General features: G+C 44.1%; 1 protein-coding gene and 1 long non-coding RNA gene across 2 annotated transcripts in view; one reads left to right on the forward strand and one right to left on the reverse strand.

The window, feature by feature from the left end:
* Window positions 1-16,872, forward strand: part of SLIT3 (slit guidance ligand 3) — a 594,639-nt gene that overhangs the window by 170,801 nt on the left and 406,966 nt on the right. The window lies entirely within an intron of this gene.
* Window positions 9,105-16,102, reverse strand: LOC125173718 (uncharacterized). The gene is made up of 3 exons (XR_007155131.1): window positions 16,039-16,102; window positions 14,929-15,042; window positions 9,105-9,372 (listed from the first exon to the last, which is right to left on the reverse strand). It is a non-coding gene; the product is annotated as an uncharacterized LOC125173718 (long non-coding RNA).

Here is a 16,872-nt window from a genome sequence, read left to right on the forward strand (position 1 = left end):
TACTACTCATATTTCACAGATGAGAAAACTAAAGTTCTCTGATGTTAAGTGACTCACTCAAGTTCTCATTGAAAAGAGCAGGGAGTTTTGAATCAGATCTTTTTTCTGTAATTCCAGCCGTCTTTCTAGCATTTCACCCAGATTTCTGGTGAACCTACAATTACCATTCCTCATCTTCATTCTCTTTGGAGGCCCTGGTTCCTTTTTTTAGCAAACTGTTAATTTGGAAGTAATTTTAGATTTACAGAAAAGTCTCAAAGACAGTACAGAGAATGCCTACATACCCCTCATCCAGTTTCCCTCATTATTAACATATTACTGTGATATGTTTGCCAAAACTATGAAACTGACATTTCTGTATTACCATTAATTAAACTCTGGACTTCGTTTGGTTGTCACCAATTTTTCCATTAATGCCCTCCCTATTCCAGAATTGTGTCCAGGTCACCCCATTGCATTTAGTTCTCATTGTCTGCCTGGCACCCTTTGGTCTCTGACAGCTTCTCAGTCTTTCTTTGTTTTTCATGACCTTCACAATCAGTGTACTGAGGCGTTTAGTTGAGTTCATTACAAGGTCCAATTAAGGCAGTATCAAGAATTTAGGGGGCTGTAACCAACTCACCTGAGAATTAGTTTGGTGGGCCCTGGCAGTAAAGGGAAGTTGCCACTTCAGCACATCAGAAAGGGGCATCTTGTCAACGCTGCTGCCTGATGCTCTCCTGGTGCAAAGATGCAGGGAGACAATGGAGTGACCCAGTGTCTTGAGTGAGGGTAGAGGGGCTGGATGCTGGCCATCTATGGCTGATGATAGGTTTCAGTGGCTTACCAGGGGATTTTAACCTCCTGCCCCTCAAGGTCCTGTTCCATTTCTAAGTATCATGGAACCTCAATGTGACGTGATTGCATCTCCCCCAGCTCTGCCTTTTTTTTGTGAAATCTGTGTCTCTCATAAGTATGTGCTTACTTCTGATGACTCCCAATAAAAGACCTTCTTCAGTCACAAAGGGATGAGAAGGAGCTTCCACTGTCTGGGTTCTGTGATACTGTCACCAGAAGGAATTTGATTATTACATTTTCCAAGCCCACTGTCCATGTTGGCAGCAACATGGAGGGATCAGAACTCTTTGAAACAATGTACAAATTATTGATTAAAATTATTATTAGGTTCAGGATGGGAGAGCCCAGAAAGGGTCAATTTTTAAAGCCCACTAAATAGCCACCTGCTTTCTTAGAAGGGCAGTGTTTGGGACAGTTTCCATTTTACATTTATATATGTAAGTATGTATATTTTAAGTTTATTTTATCTTGGATTTATATTTATATATGTATATATATATGTGTATATACATAAGTATATATATAGATGTGCATATATATGTGTGTATATACATATATAATATATATGTGTGTGTATATACGTATATATATGTATATCTATAACTTGTATGTATATAACTTGTTTACTTCCACCACATTATAAAGTGAATGTTCAATGCAAAATTTTTAGAAAATTTTTGGAAAATAAAATCTAAAAATGACTATCTGTGATCCACTTCCTGGAAGACAATTACTGTTGATATTTGGCTTGTTTCCTTCCATAGGTTTTGTTCTCAGGACATATTATGTAACATACTTTAAAAATACTTTTCTTACGATATGATCATAAGCAATTTACTTGTTTCAAGTAACTATAAATAAATACATAATAGTTTTATATTTAAATAACCTTTAATTCACTTGATCATTCTATGGTACATTTGGCTAATTTTTGATACTGAGAGAAATGTTTTTGAAAGTAGAGCATGTCCTTTCCTTATATATTCAATTAACTCCATAAAATAGAGTCCCAGAAGTGGGACTACTGGGTCAAAGGTTATAAACATTTTTAGGGCTTCTGATACATTTTGAAGTACAGGGGCAATTCAGCTTATTAGAGCTCTATGGGAGCCAAGTAATGGTGCTACCTTTCCTAACTTTGTCCTATGTCACGGCTTGCTCTCTAGACTTCAGCAAACTTTGACTTGTTCATAATAACTAAAGTTCTGATTCTTTCATTCCTTCATCAGTCAGTGTCTGTGTCAGGCTATCAGATGCTAAGGATGAGCCTAGCAAAACCAGAGCCCCCCTGCTCTTGTGTCAGAAGCAGCATCTGGCTCTGGAAGACCCTGATTTGGTTGAGAAGAGACTCAGATAAACCCTTTTGAAAGCATCTCTCTTTACCAGAGGCTTGATGCCTACTATCTACTTCCTGAACCTGAACTGTTCTGATTTTAGAGAAAGATGGCCATCCCATGTTCAATTTGGCATTTGATCTGAGCCCAGGAGACCAAACTAAAGTATTTTGTTTATGGTGGATAAACCATTTTAATTGAAAGGCTGATGCTGGGGCCTTGCTGTTGCTGCCTCCTTTTGACAATTGAAATACACTTGGATTTCTCATAACAATGGAAAGTGCAGTCTGGAGGGTTTCTTCACTGGTTTTGCAGGCGGTACCTACTTTACTGTTCTCTGAGTAAAGGCCCTGGTTTTATGGCTCTACCCTTTAGATCTTCCTCATTGGTCATCTTAACCTCACACAAAGGGTCTTCATTTGACTTTTTTCCTTTTTGTGATTTTGACTGGGTGGGAGAGTGCCATCTTGAAGTGGCTTCCCAAAAGGATTGGAGAAACAAATGTCTGCGTCTTGGCAGCCAGTAACTGAAGTCTACAGGAGTAACTCTCAGACCAGCTCTCTGATGATGAAGCCGTGGTCAGTTGTCTGGGGAACATTTTGTCTAAGTCACTTGAATCATTGAAATCAGTGTAGACTTTTCATTGTAATTATGTGGATCATGAAGTCCTGATGACTCCCAGTGGATGTCAGTAAAGAGTGACTAATGGATCATGGGGTCATTTGGTTAAGTTGGCGGGGGGAGAATCTGGGCAACCAAGGACAGTGCTTGAGGCGGTCCTTATCTGTGGCCAACCTCTGGCAAGTGCTCTCTCCTTCTGTCACTTAGGAACTCTGACTCATCAGGGCCTGCCTCCCCAGCTTCATTACAGGAAAGCCGGAGACACATGGGCAGGTTTGTGCCTTTCCAGCTTTGCCCCATGCCCCCTGGTGCCTCGGTAGTTGATATCACTGTGTCAAGAGAGCAGAGCCTGTGTCTGTGAGCAAAGCTGCCATGGAGTGCTTGTGAAAGGCAGTGCCCAGTGTCAACCATGATGTCATTTGAGAGTCAGCCCAGCCCAGGCCGTGCTCTTTATGATGTCACCACTAAAGTCTCTTGGCTCTGAATTATAGTTGTTTCTCTTATGCTAGCTTTTTGTGTTGTTAGAGAGGAAATTGTCTCTGCAGATATTTTGCCTTTACCTCTAAATACTTTAAATATTTTATCTCTCACAACATCCTGATGTTCCCTGGGTGAGGTCTCACATCCCTTTCTCTCTTTCCCATTTCTCTTTCTCTCTCCCATTCTCTCCATCTCTCTCTTCTTTTTTATATACATTTGATTTTTAATTGGTCAGGGTACCTGTCACTTCAGAACATAAATAGAATATCCAAAGTGGATGAGTGTTAAAAGAAAAGGTTTTAAATAAAAATCTATCACAGATCTTGCATGGGAGGATATTCCTACAGGGTCTTTTGAGGTCAAATTTTGCCATAGGAGAGCTGGAATCAGGCTGTATCAGTCTTCCTATGGTTTATGGGGCCATGGGGCCCCTTCTCTCTGTGGGCTCCAATGCAAATGTGTTGTCATGAGATGAACTAAAGAGCAAGTTAACCAAAATGAAGTCCCTAAGGAGTGTCAACTCTGGGACACCAGTCAATGCTTTTCCAACATTCAGGCTAGAAGCGCATTTCATCTCTTGGCAAGCTGGTTTCATCTCTACCTGAGGAAAGATAAAGAATTTTGCTCAGCAAATGTAAGCCCCTGTTCCCAAGCCTTGTTCCTCTCAAGCTGATGGACAGGTATGGAAGGAATGCGTTTGTTGGCAGGTATTAGTTCGTACTCAGACACAAATGGAAGCCATGTTCTCATCCATCCTCTCTGGGCTTTGGGGAAAAAAGTCATGGTGGGGGAGATATTGTGCAGGGAGAGGGTGCAGAACAAGCTGTCTTAGTTTCAGCCAGCTGTCACTTGTCAGTGGATTCCAACAATGGCGTCTGGCTCAGCAAACATGGAAGCCAGGAATGTGCCTAGTGATGGAAGCCGAGTGACCAGTGGGAGGCAAGATAAACCTCCACTGCAAGTCAGGAGCAGACTACGAGGACTTTGCTTGCCCTGGATATATTCTCCCAAAGAAGGGTTTTTCCCCACCCTGTGCTGTTAATCAGTCATGGCTCCATCCCAACTGGGAGGCTTGGTATTCCCTTTGCTTCTGTTTCCAGACAGATGGCTTTTCATGGCAAGCAGGTGGCTAAGACAGGAATTTAGAGACCTAGTTAACCTGAAGTTCCAACCACAGGCTTGGCCAAATGCATTACAGTTCAAGAGGATGCTGCATGGCTGTTGCAAGCGATGCTGGAGATCTTAGCTCCTGTGTAAGGATGTGCAGGATGTAATAGGCAAAAAGCAAAGGCCATAAAACAATAGGTACAGAACATTACCATATTAGTAATCTCTATTCTCTCTTTTTTCAATATGTCTTTGAAAAAGAAGAATGGAAAGCAAACATGCCAAAGATTTAAATAGTCATAATTTCTCAAGGTGGTATTTTTTCTGGTGGTTATTTTTTCTTTGAGGTTTTTCTGTTTTCCAAAATTTTTTTTATTTCCCTTGATGGCATATGATCACTATGTCTAACAACCTCTACCTATATCCATAGTCCATATCCATCTATATTTTTCTCCAGGTTTGCTGTACAGTGGGGTAGGTTGAGCACTGCACCAGCACTGGCTTAGAAGGGGTTAGTGGGGTCTCAAATCTGTCGCTTGATTTAATTGTCAAACTATCCCTGGACTATGTCTTCCCAGAGAAAAGGAAGCCTTTTTCTAATTTATCTGTGCAGAAGGGATGCCTTTTTCTAATTCATAGAGTGACACTGGATTTCTTGGAGCAGCCCTGCGTGTGTGTGTGTGTGTGTGTGTGTGTGTGTGTGTGTGTGTTCATGTTAATAATTTTGGCCATTCCATTTAACCACCATATTGTTTTATAAAGGGGTAATTATTCCTCACTCTAAATGTGTCAGGAATCTTAATACACAGATTGAGAGTTTGGAAATGGCTTCCTGGAGGGGTAAATAAAGTTCAAGAGTTCTTCAGAAGGACCAGTTTTCTTTGGGCCTTATGACTATGCTTTTATGTGCTTAAATCCATATTTCTTAGGGGTCAGAATGGGTTGGCGGAGGAGCACAAATATGTCACTTTAAATTTGTCAGTAACAGACATTAACCAATAAAAGCTCAGGTAAACCCCCAGTGTCGTAGGGATGTAGTCAGCGTTCACTGTTCCAGGAGATAGTGATGGTGTCACCAGTAGTGTAAAATAAAGGGACCATGACCATGTGGCTCTGCTGGGGAGTGGGAGATGCAAATTCTTTCATCATCTTTCTAATCTATTTGTTTGTGTAGCCTCGCCTTTGTTATGTTGAGGAAACTGAGCTAGCTTAACATAGAGAGCATATAGTTAGCATGAAATATCCAGCAAGCATGAAATAATGGAACCAAATGGCTCCTAGGGTTCTTTCCTCAAGTCAGAGAAAAATGTGACGAGCCAAGAGGATGCTGGGCTTTGATACACATGCACAAGGAAAGCTCATTCCAGAAATAGTATCCCTGACCCCAGAGATGGGGGTGGCCTTGTTTTAATTTCAGGGTTGGAATAATGACAGTTTTATGAACAACCAAATAGTTATTCCGTGTTCTTCCCTTGAGAGTGTGGTCTGAGACCTTGGCTTATGTAGTCTAAGTGTGTAATAACATCTGATTGTGCTCCCAATGATCCTGTGACAGCCTTCACTTTGAGTTCTATTTCGGAATGCCCTCCTATCGGGGAGCACCTAAACATAGGCCCTAGTGGGGCAGAATTTAGAAGCAGCATTATCTCAGGGCAGTCTGGGGCCAAGCTGGTCAACTCCCCACTCTCAGCTCGGTGAAAAGAAAAAAAAGTCACCCCAACATTTTGGGGATGGTAAAAAGAGCTACCATTTGGTAAGCAGAGGGATTGCTTGTAGGGTGGCTTACAAACAGCTCTAGAATTCTCTGAGGAATAGCTAGAATTAGCATGTCAGGTAAGGTAGGGTAGAGGGAAATGCACAGAATTGGAATTACAACAGCTCCTGGGTGACTCAGAATCGTCATTGTCCTTGATGTTATCTCCAGTTTGTAACTAGAGGAAAAGCTTTCAAACCAGAAAGGAATGTTGGTTTTCCCTCTCTTTGCAGAATAAATGCTTCCAATTTTTACTGACAGTGGGGTCTTCAAAAATGTTAATGATGAGATTGTGTTCACTTCATAGAATGGCTTCCAAAAGTAAATACAGAGCAGCAAGGAATATCAAGATGAGTGATCCCTTGATTAGTGGTTGACTATGAAAACCAAGCCCCTTCAGTTCTGAACACTAAACATCAACAGGATAGGACAGCCTTGGTGTCAGTCAGTGGTTGAGGTAGACAGGCCATCAGGGGTCATGGGAGAGTCTCTCTATGGAAAAATCAGGTGTTTGAGGCCCAGACACAATAGACACAAGCCCATGGGGGGGGCATCTTTTGCATCACTGTGGTTGATAAATCTAAAACTATATAAAATATGATACTCTAGAACTTAGATTTAGTCTTGCTCTCTCTTGAATGCAGTTAGGTAGAGATTAAGTCAGTTTCAGCACTCACCAGAAAGGTGTAGGTATTGAAACTCCTAAAGTTAATTCTGAGCCATTGGAGTTCAGAGATAAGGTCCTGGGCCACAGCTCCTGGAGTTTCCCATAGGGGTGGTTCAAGAATGGCCATGCTGAAGAGTCCTTGAGAACACAGATGTGATGTTTGGCATCTGGACTGCAATCCTGGCCTTGCCAGTTAGTAGCTATGTTAATAGTTCTCTAACTTCAGCCTCCTTGTTGCTAAATGGAGGGAAATACAGTATTTCTATATATAGTAAATACTTATGAGACGTTAGAGATCTCATGGAAAATTCCCAAGGAATCGAAGCTAGGATTACAAGAGAGGATCCTATATGAATCTTGAGACAAAAAACACTACGTTTATTGTTTACTTATTTTATAACTGGAGGGTTGTACCTCGTCATTCCTCTTATCTATTTCTAAAACAAGTAGGTCTTGAGGTTGTAATGTACGACTTAGGGAATATAGTCAATAATATTGTAATAACTTTGGTAACTAGACTCATTGTGGAGATCAGTTTGTGATGTATAAAAATATCAAATTACTATGATGTATGCCTAAAACGAATAGGATATTGAATGCCAATTATACTTCAATTAAAACACACACACACACACACACACACACACACACACACACACACACACTATGAGCAGACCAGGCAGCACAAAAACAGGGAAAAAGGGGCTATCCAGCTTCTGGGATGTGGGTGTTGGGTCAGAAGCAGGTAAACCAAGACTGTGGTAAATAAAAAACCAGTGAGAAGGCAAGGGCAGATAGATGCAACAGTGAGGGTGGATGGACACAGAGCAGGTACGTGTGCAAGGTAGCAGAAGTCTTAGATCACATGCTGTGTTAGTTTCTTACTACAGCTGTAACAAATTACTACAAATTCAGTGGCATACAGCAACACAAATTTATTATCTTACAGTTCTGGAGGTCAGAAGTCTGAAATGTATTTCACAGGGCTGAAATCAAGATGTTGGCAGGGCCACACTCCTTCTGGAGGCTCTAGGGGAGAATCTACTTCCTTGCCTTTTGCAGATTCTAGAGGCCACCTGCATTCCTTGGCTCATGGTACCCCCTCAATTTTCAAAACATCAGCATAGCATTTAAATCTCACTCTCTGGTATGGAAACCAATTTGTCAATAAATTTCAGAAAAAAAAAAAAAAAAAAAAAAAAAAAAAAAAATTTTTTTTCAAAGAAAAAAAAAAAAAAAAAAAAAATAAATCTCACTCTCTGGTTCTGTTATCACATCACCTTCTTTCTTCCTCCTGGGCTAGGAGTGAATTCTGATGGATGGCACTAGATAGAAATCACTTCTCTTAGAAAGGATTTCTCCAAAGCATGTGTTCCCAGAGCAACTCTCTGAGGAAGATGGGCAAGGCTAGAAAATCAGGTCTCTGTTGCTTCTCTTATTTATGTCTTATACCATCACCCCCAAGCCAAGAACTCTGACATTGTATCTGTGATCAACTGACTGTGTTTCTTGAAAGATCAAGTTAAGTCCAATTTTAAATGGGAAGAAAGGTAGGACTCTTTACATTCCTACTTAAGGAGATATTCTTCTTGGTTCTGTTCTGCCCATGGAGTAATTTTAATAGCCAGAATCAAGGCTGGTTTTGGAAGCTGATGAGCGATGAAGAGCTTTATAATAAAAGGGCTTTTATTGGCCTCCCATCAGTTAGCTGATTTTTTTTTTCTTTAAATGATATGACAAATTAGTGTTCTGATAAGGTTGCCTTTGGTGTGGTTTCATGAGTTGACATAATTAAGAGCCATTCCACTTGGCAGTGTTGCAAGAAAACCATCCAAGTCAGATGAACAAGGAAATTACTTAATTAGCAACTCAGGTGAAGACTGGCTCTTGAGAAAGTGGATGTTAAGATTGGAGGGAAGACAGGAGAGGCACACAGAGGCAGTGTACCATGGTTGGGTGGCCTGCTGAAGACAAACTCCCCCATCCCTTTCCTGCTGCCCCTGCATGAGTACTTGCTGACCATGTACCTGAAATGGGACATGGATGCATTCTGGCTGTACTGCTGCTCACCTGTCAACACCAAAGAATGATTGCGATTTAGGTTCCCTCCACTTCTCATGAAATAAACATCACCTGGCAATTCCTTTGAGATTGATTAGTCACTATTTCTTTCCCATGGGTCCTTCTTTCTGAGTTAATCATTGTTCTAAACAACGGCAGCATTAATCAGGATGATAACAGTTTTTAGTCATTAACAGCATAACCAGCTTTTGTGCCTATTGGAGTTGCCTTTATCAAACCATCATGAAGATCGGAAACTCATTCTACAGTGGGCGCTATTTCCCGGGAGAGCCACATGTGCCCATATCAGGAATGTGCCTGTGGGAGACTTAGTTTTGGATAGTTTCCAGGGGTCAACTGCAAGGCAAGCTGGAGAAGTCTGTTCTGGTGGAACTCCAAGACCTTTGCTGTGGGTGAGCCAGGGTCTTTGACTTCCATATGTATCAACTTTGATGCTTTTAGTAGCTGCATAGGCAGTCCAAATGTCGTAGTTCAGTAGATGGGTTTGGGATCTAGACAGATTTAAGTTCAAATATAAGCATCAGCACTAACAGGTCATTGGACCTTGGGAATATTTTAACACAAGAGTAAATACAATCATCTGTGTGGAGTACTTTTACATGGTGCCTGATACATGGTAAGTGCCCGTAAATGGTAATTTAAAAACTGAGACCACTGAAATTGTTTTAAAAAATTCATGAAACTCCAGTCTGTTTTCTGGGACTTTAGAACCATAGAGTATATATCCTGAGGGGGCAGAAACATACCATAGAATGTCATAAATGCCATTCAGGTGAAAAGATGGCTAGAGTGTTCCCTACTCTCAAAGTGAGTAACCATCAGAGTGGCAGATGAGTGTATAAACAGGTTCCTGCAGGTGCCAAATGACATAATTACCCCTTTTAACAAATGTTCAGTTTCATCTCCTATTGATGGCCAAGGTCCTAAATCCCTCAGAACTATATACCATCCAAATTCCTGGGTCATCGTTTCTCTGGAGATCCAGAGCTGACCACTTGGGTGACTACTCTTGCACCTTAAGCTTAAAGTGCAGACTGAGGTCTGCTCCTTGACCCTGTTCTCCTGGGTTAAAAGCTTGGCCTTGGGTGCCTGGGTGGCTCAGTTGGTTAAGGATCCAACTCTTGATTTTGGCGCAGGTCATGATCTCACAGTTAGTGAGATTGAGCCTCACGTTAGTCTCTGCTCTGACAGTACAGAGCCTGCCTGCTTGGGATTCTCTCTCTCTCTCTCTCTCTCTCTCTCTCTCTCTCTCTCTCTCTCTCAAAATAAATAAATACACTTTAAAAGAAAAAGAAAGCCTTGACTTGGTCTGGCTCTGCCTAGGGTTTCAAGAAGAACAGTTAGTGAAACCACTAACTCCAAATCTTCTTTCCATTTCGTGCTCACATCTGCCCTATCAAAGGTGGGGCACTGAAAGACTGGATGAAACCTCCAGGCCAGAAACAGCTCCAGGCCCTGTCACTAGGGAGGCAAACTCAGAGCAGGCTAGTGCGTGGTCTTAACACCATCTGCCAAAGACTTTTCCACCAATACATGCAAGTCTTCCATTTAAGACCTCACATGACACACAACCTATCTAACATGAATTCCTGGGAAAATAAAGACACCGTCATATGTACACATCAGAAAGGTACATGTTTCACAAATATTCACAAATTCACAAAAAAATCAGTTTCAGTGGTCTTAGTTTCTAAATTACCATTTATGAGCACTTACCATGTATCAGGCACCATGTAAAAGTATTCCACATAGATGATTATATTTATTCTTGTGTTAAAATTTTCCCAAGGTCCAAGTGGAAAGCATGTATCATAGAATCAAAGAGCTACGACCACTGTTCTGGGCCCATGTCAGAGTGTCATTTCCTTGTTATGTCAACTCATGCTTAAGAAACACTCTGGAGGGTTCTCAGGTGCTATTTAAATGGCTGAAAGAGAAAACTCTAAGTTTTCAAATCTATTACATCTATTTCTGATTTCACTGACAATGTTCAGAGCTCACCTTGCATAGGCAGACAAGAGAGTTCTTCTGTTGAGAATGGAGACCTCTGGGTGCCATGGAATAGTATTTGTCAGATATTTCCAGGGAATGGGAACCCTTGACTGTGGGTTGCATAAGATGTTTTAAATAAACAGAAATTGGCTAATACCGCCCACGAGTGCTTAGAAATCCTGCCTTCATCTTCCCTACAGCAAACTTGAGGTGACGTTCTGGTTGGCAGCAGCTTGGCTCTGCCATCATGTTCAAATTCCACTATTGCTGGCCTGAATTTGCTTTTTCTGGCAGACTTGAGCCCAGTCCCAATGAAACATATCCACGGCTTGCAAAATTACTGGCAAAATTGGGCTGGCAAGAGGTGAGGGGGGAGAGGAGGGGGGGGAGGGGAGAGCGTCCAGGGTAATTGCCATGAATGGCCTAGTGATGAGTATCTACATCTAGGAAGTAATTTCGTGAGATCTCTGCTCACTCACTTCTGGTTTGGCTCTCCCAGCTCACTCATGCCGGTCACAGAGAAGTACTTTTTACAGACTGTAAGTCCATTGTGAGCTTACGTATCCTAGCAGTTTGTAAAGTGGTATTTTCTTCATTTTTAATGGTGGAATAGTACAGGCACACATATTTATTGGTGCCTTCCCATTCCACACTGTCCCCAAATAACCGAGAAGGACTGTCCCCCTCAAGCCATTCCTAGCAAGCCATGTTTCTTCTGGGCCCAGGGCAGCTTCTGATTTGCTGTATGTCCCTGGTTGAGGGTCCCCCAGCCCATCCCAATGTCGTGGGAATGAAGGAAGCATAAGGTTGCAGCCCTTCCTGAAGGGTTATATAAATCTGAAAGATTTACTTTGATCCCGGCCAAGGGAAACTTCAGCTAATCAGCAATCCCTTGCTTTTTATTAGACTCCCCATAAACAACGAGGCCACAATTGTGAAGGAATCAGAGGACGGTAGGTGTTTGATGCCTGAAGCCTCTCCTCTAGTGCTAGTGCCAAGCAGTTGGAGCTTCTTCTTGTAATGCAGGCTTGATTGCCTGGTTCTCCCTCCGACCTCAACCTTTTGTGGAAGTGTTTGTGGCCAAAGGAAATATAATTAGCAGAAAGATCCTGTACGCAAACTGTCGTCTTATCAGTGATGATAATAACAGGCCTGGTTTCCTATATTTTTCCGGTTAGCCACCGTGTTCTGCCAGTATGGCATTCATAACTCCCCCCTTCATTCCATTATCGATGTCTTCGGACCCCTAGTCTTTCCCTCTAGAAATCCATCCCAAATACCATAACCAGGCCATTCATCCTGGAGAGGTATCTTGGCACGTTGCCCCCAAACATTCAATAGTTCCCTATTTCACAAAGGTAAAATCCGAACTTGGTATGTGACATCCAAATCCCTGCACGGTGTGGTGTCAGCCCGTATTTATGGCATCATGCCCTGTGCTGCCTCTGTGTGTACCAGACCAGAGAGCTCGTGGTCCCTCAGACACCTGCCTTACCACATCTCTGCTCAGAATGGCCTCCTTTGTCTGGACTTCCTGCAGTAATGCTCCATTTAGATCCTCATTCCTCACAAGCATCTGCGACAGCTCTATCCCCAGGATCTCTCTCCTCTCTCTCTCCCTCCCTTTCTCCCTCACTGCAAGCTCCTTTAACACTTGTAAACTGGGAACGCATTTTTCACCACTTTGTAGAATACCTGCCCCAAGTGCAGGGACCACCCTCCACCTCTCTGCAGAGCCCATTGAGCCTGCTCTGCTAGATGGGCCTTGTCCAAAGCAGAGGTGGACTGACACGGAGGTCTGGAGCACCAGCCTGAGTCAGGAGCACTAAGCCTTGAATCCCACCATAGTGCACGGCCCTGGCCCAGTCCCTTAATCTCTCTGGTCCAGAGTCTCCAGGTTTGCAAAGTAAGGAGTGATGACTCATTTGACGGAAATAGTTGTAAGGGTTAAATTAGCTATTCTGGGTTAGGCACTTAGCATGGTGCTCAAGGCACTATTGGTATCATTCTCATTATCGTTAAGTAGATGTGTATATATGAATAGACTTCTGGTCCTAGGACCCCAGGCCTTTCTGAGGAGTTGGACACATGGCTTGGTCTGCATGTGGAACCCCTGGTCTACTTCTGTAAGTTTGACTAAATCTCAGTTTCCTTGTGTGCAAATCGGGAAGAAGAGGAGTCCCCATGTCCCAGGTTGTTGTGAGAACTGAATGTGATGATGAGTATAAGATGTCTGTGCTTAGGAAAGGCTTGGTTAGTGAATAAGCTATGGAATCCTGAGAATGGCTGGGGTTAGCAGTCAGGAATCATGACCTGTGTCGTCTCTCGGGCTTTCCTTGCAAGGGGTCAGGGCGGGGTGGAGGGGGGGGCTTAGTTTCCCTAGTCCCTACATTGAGTCACGTTGGGGTGGGTGAGGGAAGCCTCATCAGACTCTGAATTGACGTAATTCTCTTCTTCTGCCACCCTTTGCCCACCCTATCTGACCAGAGCTGGCAGAATTTGGGGATCTTAGAAAGATGGGGACCTTCAAGTGGCCATGGCAGACAGGTCACCTGTGTGCCCCCCAGGCAGCTCATCAGACCCCACAGATGCTTCTCAGTGAACACTGAGCACCCCTGGGACTTTGTGCTCTGGGCGGCTGTGAGGACTAGTGCAGACATATTAGCACCCCTCCTCTTCGTCCCTGCCCCCTCCTTTTCATCAGCTTTATCCTGAGGTGGATGATGTTTCTCTAACTGCCTAATTGGGAGAACTTAGCTGGAAAATTGCCATCCTGCTCTCTTTAAAAGGGTGCCAGCAGCCGGAGGCTGCCAGCTGTAATGTCAGTAGGTAATCCTGGCTTTGCTGCCATGGAGCTAGGAGTACCCCCTCTCTCTTCAGTCTACTTTCCTCATGGTTGGAGCATGCCACAGGCTCTAAGAGAAAAAAACGAACATGGAAGAGCAGGACAGAGGTAGCCCAGGAAGCTGCTGCAAGCACTGATCAGCATTCCTCCTGCCCCCCATGGCCTTCTGCTGCCTGTACCAGTGGGGGCTGAAATGCCATCAGTTGGACAGCCAGGGCACCTTGGCACCACACCTTGGTGCGCTGGTTAGCTCCACGGACTCCCACGGCAGCAACCCTGAGTTTAGACTGTGTCTGAGGGCCGTCCCGGAAAAGGAAAATCTAATCGTGAAAACTCGTTCCTGAGTTTGAGAGAGTGTGTACAGCAGTGTTTAGGAGTGTGGAGCCTGGAGCCAGACCGCTTGCTTTATTTCAAATCTAGGCTCTGCCACCTGCTCGACAAGTTACCAAATCACCTGATTTTATCATCTGTGAAATGTGGGTGATAATTCTAGCACCTACCTCTGCTCCACACATCAAGGGACCCTGGCTGATGGCAGCACTGCCACCCTTAACACATGGCATCCAGGGTCGTCCTGCAAGGTGGATGTCTAGCCCACACAGAGAGAAGACACAAAGGATTGGATGTCAGAGGTTTCGATGGGCCAGGCTTAGAAGGGGGGCGCCTCACTCCAGTCACATTCCACTCTCAAGAAAGAATGTGGTCATATGGTCCCAGCCTAACTCAGCTAGAGAAGATAGTTTGCTGGTGCTGAAAATGAACAGGCACGGCAGTCTAGTCTCTGCCCCACAGAGAAACCTTCCCGGTAACAAACAGCAGGCATTAATTGAGCACTCGCGTTAAGTGCTTTACACGTATTAACTAAATTACTCAACATGACATGATGAAACTACACACACATACTATATATCAGTGAGGGTCTTGCTAGAAACCCAGTGGAACCCTCAGAGGACCAATTAGAGAGGGTTTAAGGATATCTGTACGACATGTTCATAACAGTATTATTCTCATTAGCCAAAAGGCAGAAGCAACCTAAGTGTTCACCGACAGATGAATGGATAAGCAGAATGCAGCATGAACGTACATAGAATATTACTCAGCCTTTTTAAGGAAGGAAATTCTAGTACGTACCGTATAATACAACATGGATGAGACAGAAAGTAGAATGGTTGTTACCAGGGGCTGGAGGGGGGGGGGAAGGAGGACTTACTGTGGATACTGAGTTTCTGTTTTGTAGGAGGAAAAGAGCTCTGGAGAAGGGTAGTGGTGATGGTAGCCGAACAAGGCGAATGTATCTCATGCTTCTAATCTGTAGGGTTAAAAACTGTTCAAATGGTAAGTTTTATGCTACATGTATTTTACCACAATGAAGAATCATTTTAAAAGAGGGCTTAGGGGCACCTAGGTGGTGCAGTCAGTTAAGCCTCCGACTTCGGCCCAGGTCGTGAGCTGGTGGTCTGTGAGTTCGAGCCCCGTATTGGGGTCTGTGCTGACAGCTCAGAGCCTGGAGTCTGATTCAGATTCTGTGTCTCCCTCTCTCTCTGCCCCTCCCCCGCTTGCATGTGGGCTCTCTCTCTCTCAAAAATAAAGATTAAAAAATTTATTTTTTTCAACATTTTTTTTAATTTATTTTTGGGACAAAGAGAGACAGAGCATGAACGGGGGAGGGGCAGAGAGAGAGGGAGACACAGAATCGGAAACAGGCTCCAGGCTCTGAGCCATCAGCCCAGAGCCTGACGCGGGGCTCGAACTCACGGACCGCGAGATCGTGACCTGGCTGAAGTCGGATGCTTAACCGACTGCGCCACCCAGGCGCCCCAAGATTAAAAAATTTAAAAGAGGGCTTAAGGAAGGGGCTATTTGCAAAATGTAAATGAGTCCTAGGTGCCAATGAGTGATGGTTAAGCACAGAGGGAAGAGCAACCATGGGAAGCTACATCCACCCAGAAACCTGAGGGGTAAAGGAGGGATCAGTTACCAGAATGAGGTGGGAACAGTAGCCATGGGAGAAGGGCCACCGAACAGAAGGTGAAGCTTTAGGTAGAGGAACTCAGCACTTGCAAACCACAGCCCAGCAGAGTGGAACCAGTGGATAAATACCCAGATCCCTGTCCTCCTGCCCATGACCCCTCTGGCCGTACCCAGCTGGAATCAGAGGGCACACCCGGGAAGCTGGTGATGTCTTCCAGTGACTCAGCCTCCCCAGGGCTCAGAGATGGGCTGAGGGTGGAAGAGAGCCCTTGGGGGTAACCAAAAAAGATTGGGTTCAGCCACCATATTCCCATTCTATAGATGGGGATACTGAAGTAAAGTAACTCACCCGAGGTCACACACTTAGTGAATGCAGAGCAGGCTTTCAGCCCTGCTGGCCTCAGAGCCTCCTGCAGGAAAGGGCAGAAAGTAAAATGTCAGGAAGGTCTGCGAAATACCCAGCACTGTGCTTTCTCCTCAAATGAGTGAGAAAAGAGAGACTCAGCTTAATTTAGTAATTTTCCCAGGTCAGGCAGCTAATAAGCAGCAGATCCAGGATTTCTGACTCCAGAGCTAAGCACTTCCCACCCACTACAGGAACCTTCAGGCAGGCAGTCACTCACTGTCACCACCATTATCACCAGCATCAGGACGCGGTCCGTGAGCAAGGCTTTCAGTGTGCCTTGTGTCTGGACAAAGGAAGCCACTATGTACAGACCCTATGCCTCTCCCACCCCCACTAAGCCTTCAGGCCAGGGCATCTACTTTGTAAAAAGCCACACTAAACACGAACCCAAAACACAGTCCCTCCCCTGTCAGCAGACACCAGAATGTTGAGCTAAAAGATATGTTTGAAGCCATCTATCAAACCCCCTCATTTTGCCTGGGCTGAAATGACCTGTTTGTCCAGTGTAAGTTCAGGTCACAAGTTCAACGTTTCCTGAGCACCTGGCTAGTGCCCAGCATGAGTTAGATGTGAGAGTGACCCAAGATGCAGACCTGGGTATCTCACATACCATCTGCTTTTTTTAATCCACACCACCATCGCCTGGACCCAGAGTCCAAAAGCTATGGCCCGTGGACCAGCCCCACCTGTTGGCTGTTTTGGGGCATCAAGGGTCATTGGCACACAGTAACACTCTTTGTTTACCTATTGTCTATGGCTGCTTTCACATTATGACAG

This window comes from Prionailurus viverrinus, chromosome A1 (assembly GCF_022837055.1).
Source record: "Prionailurus viverrinus isolate Anna chromosome A1, UM_Priviv_1.0, whole genome shotgun sequence".
NCBI classification, from domain to species: domain Eukaryota; kingdom Metazoa; phylum Chordata; class Mammalia; order Carnivora; family Felidae; genus Prionailurus; species Prionailurus viverrinus.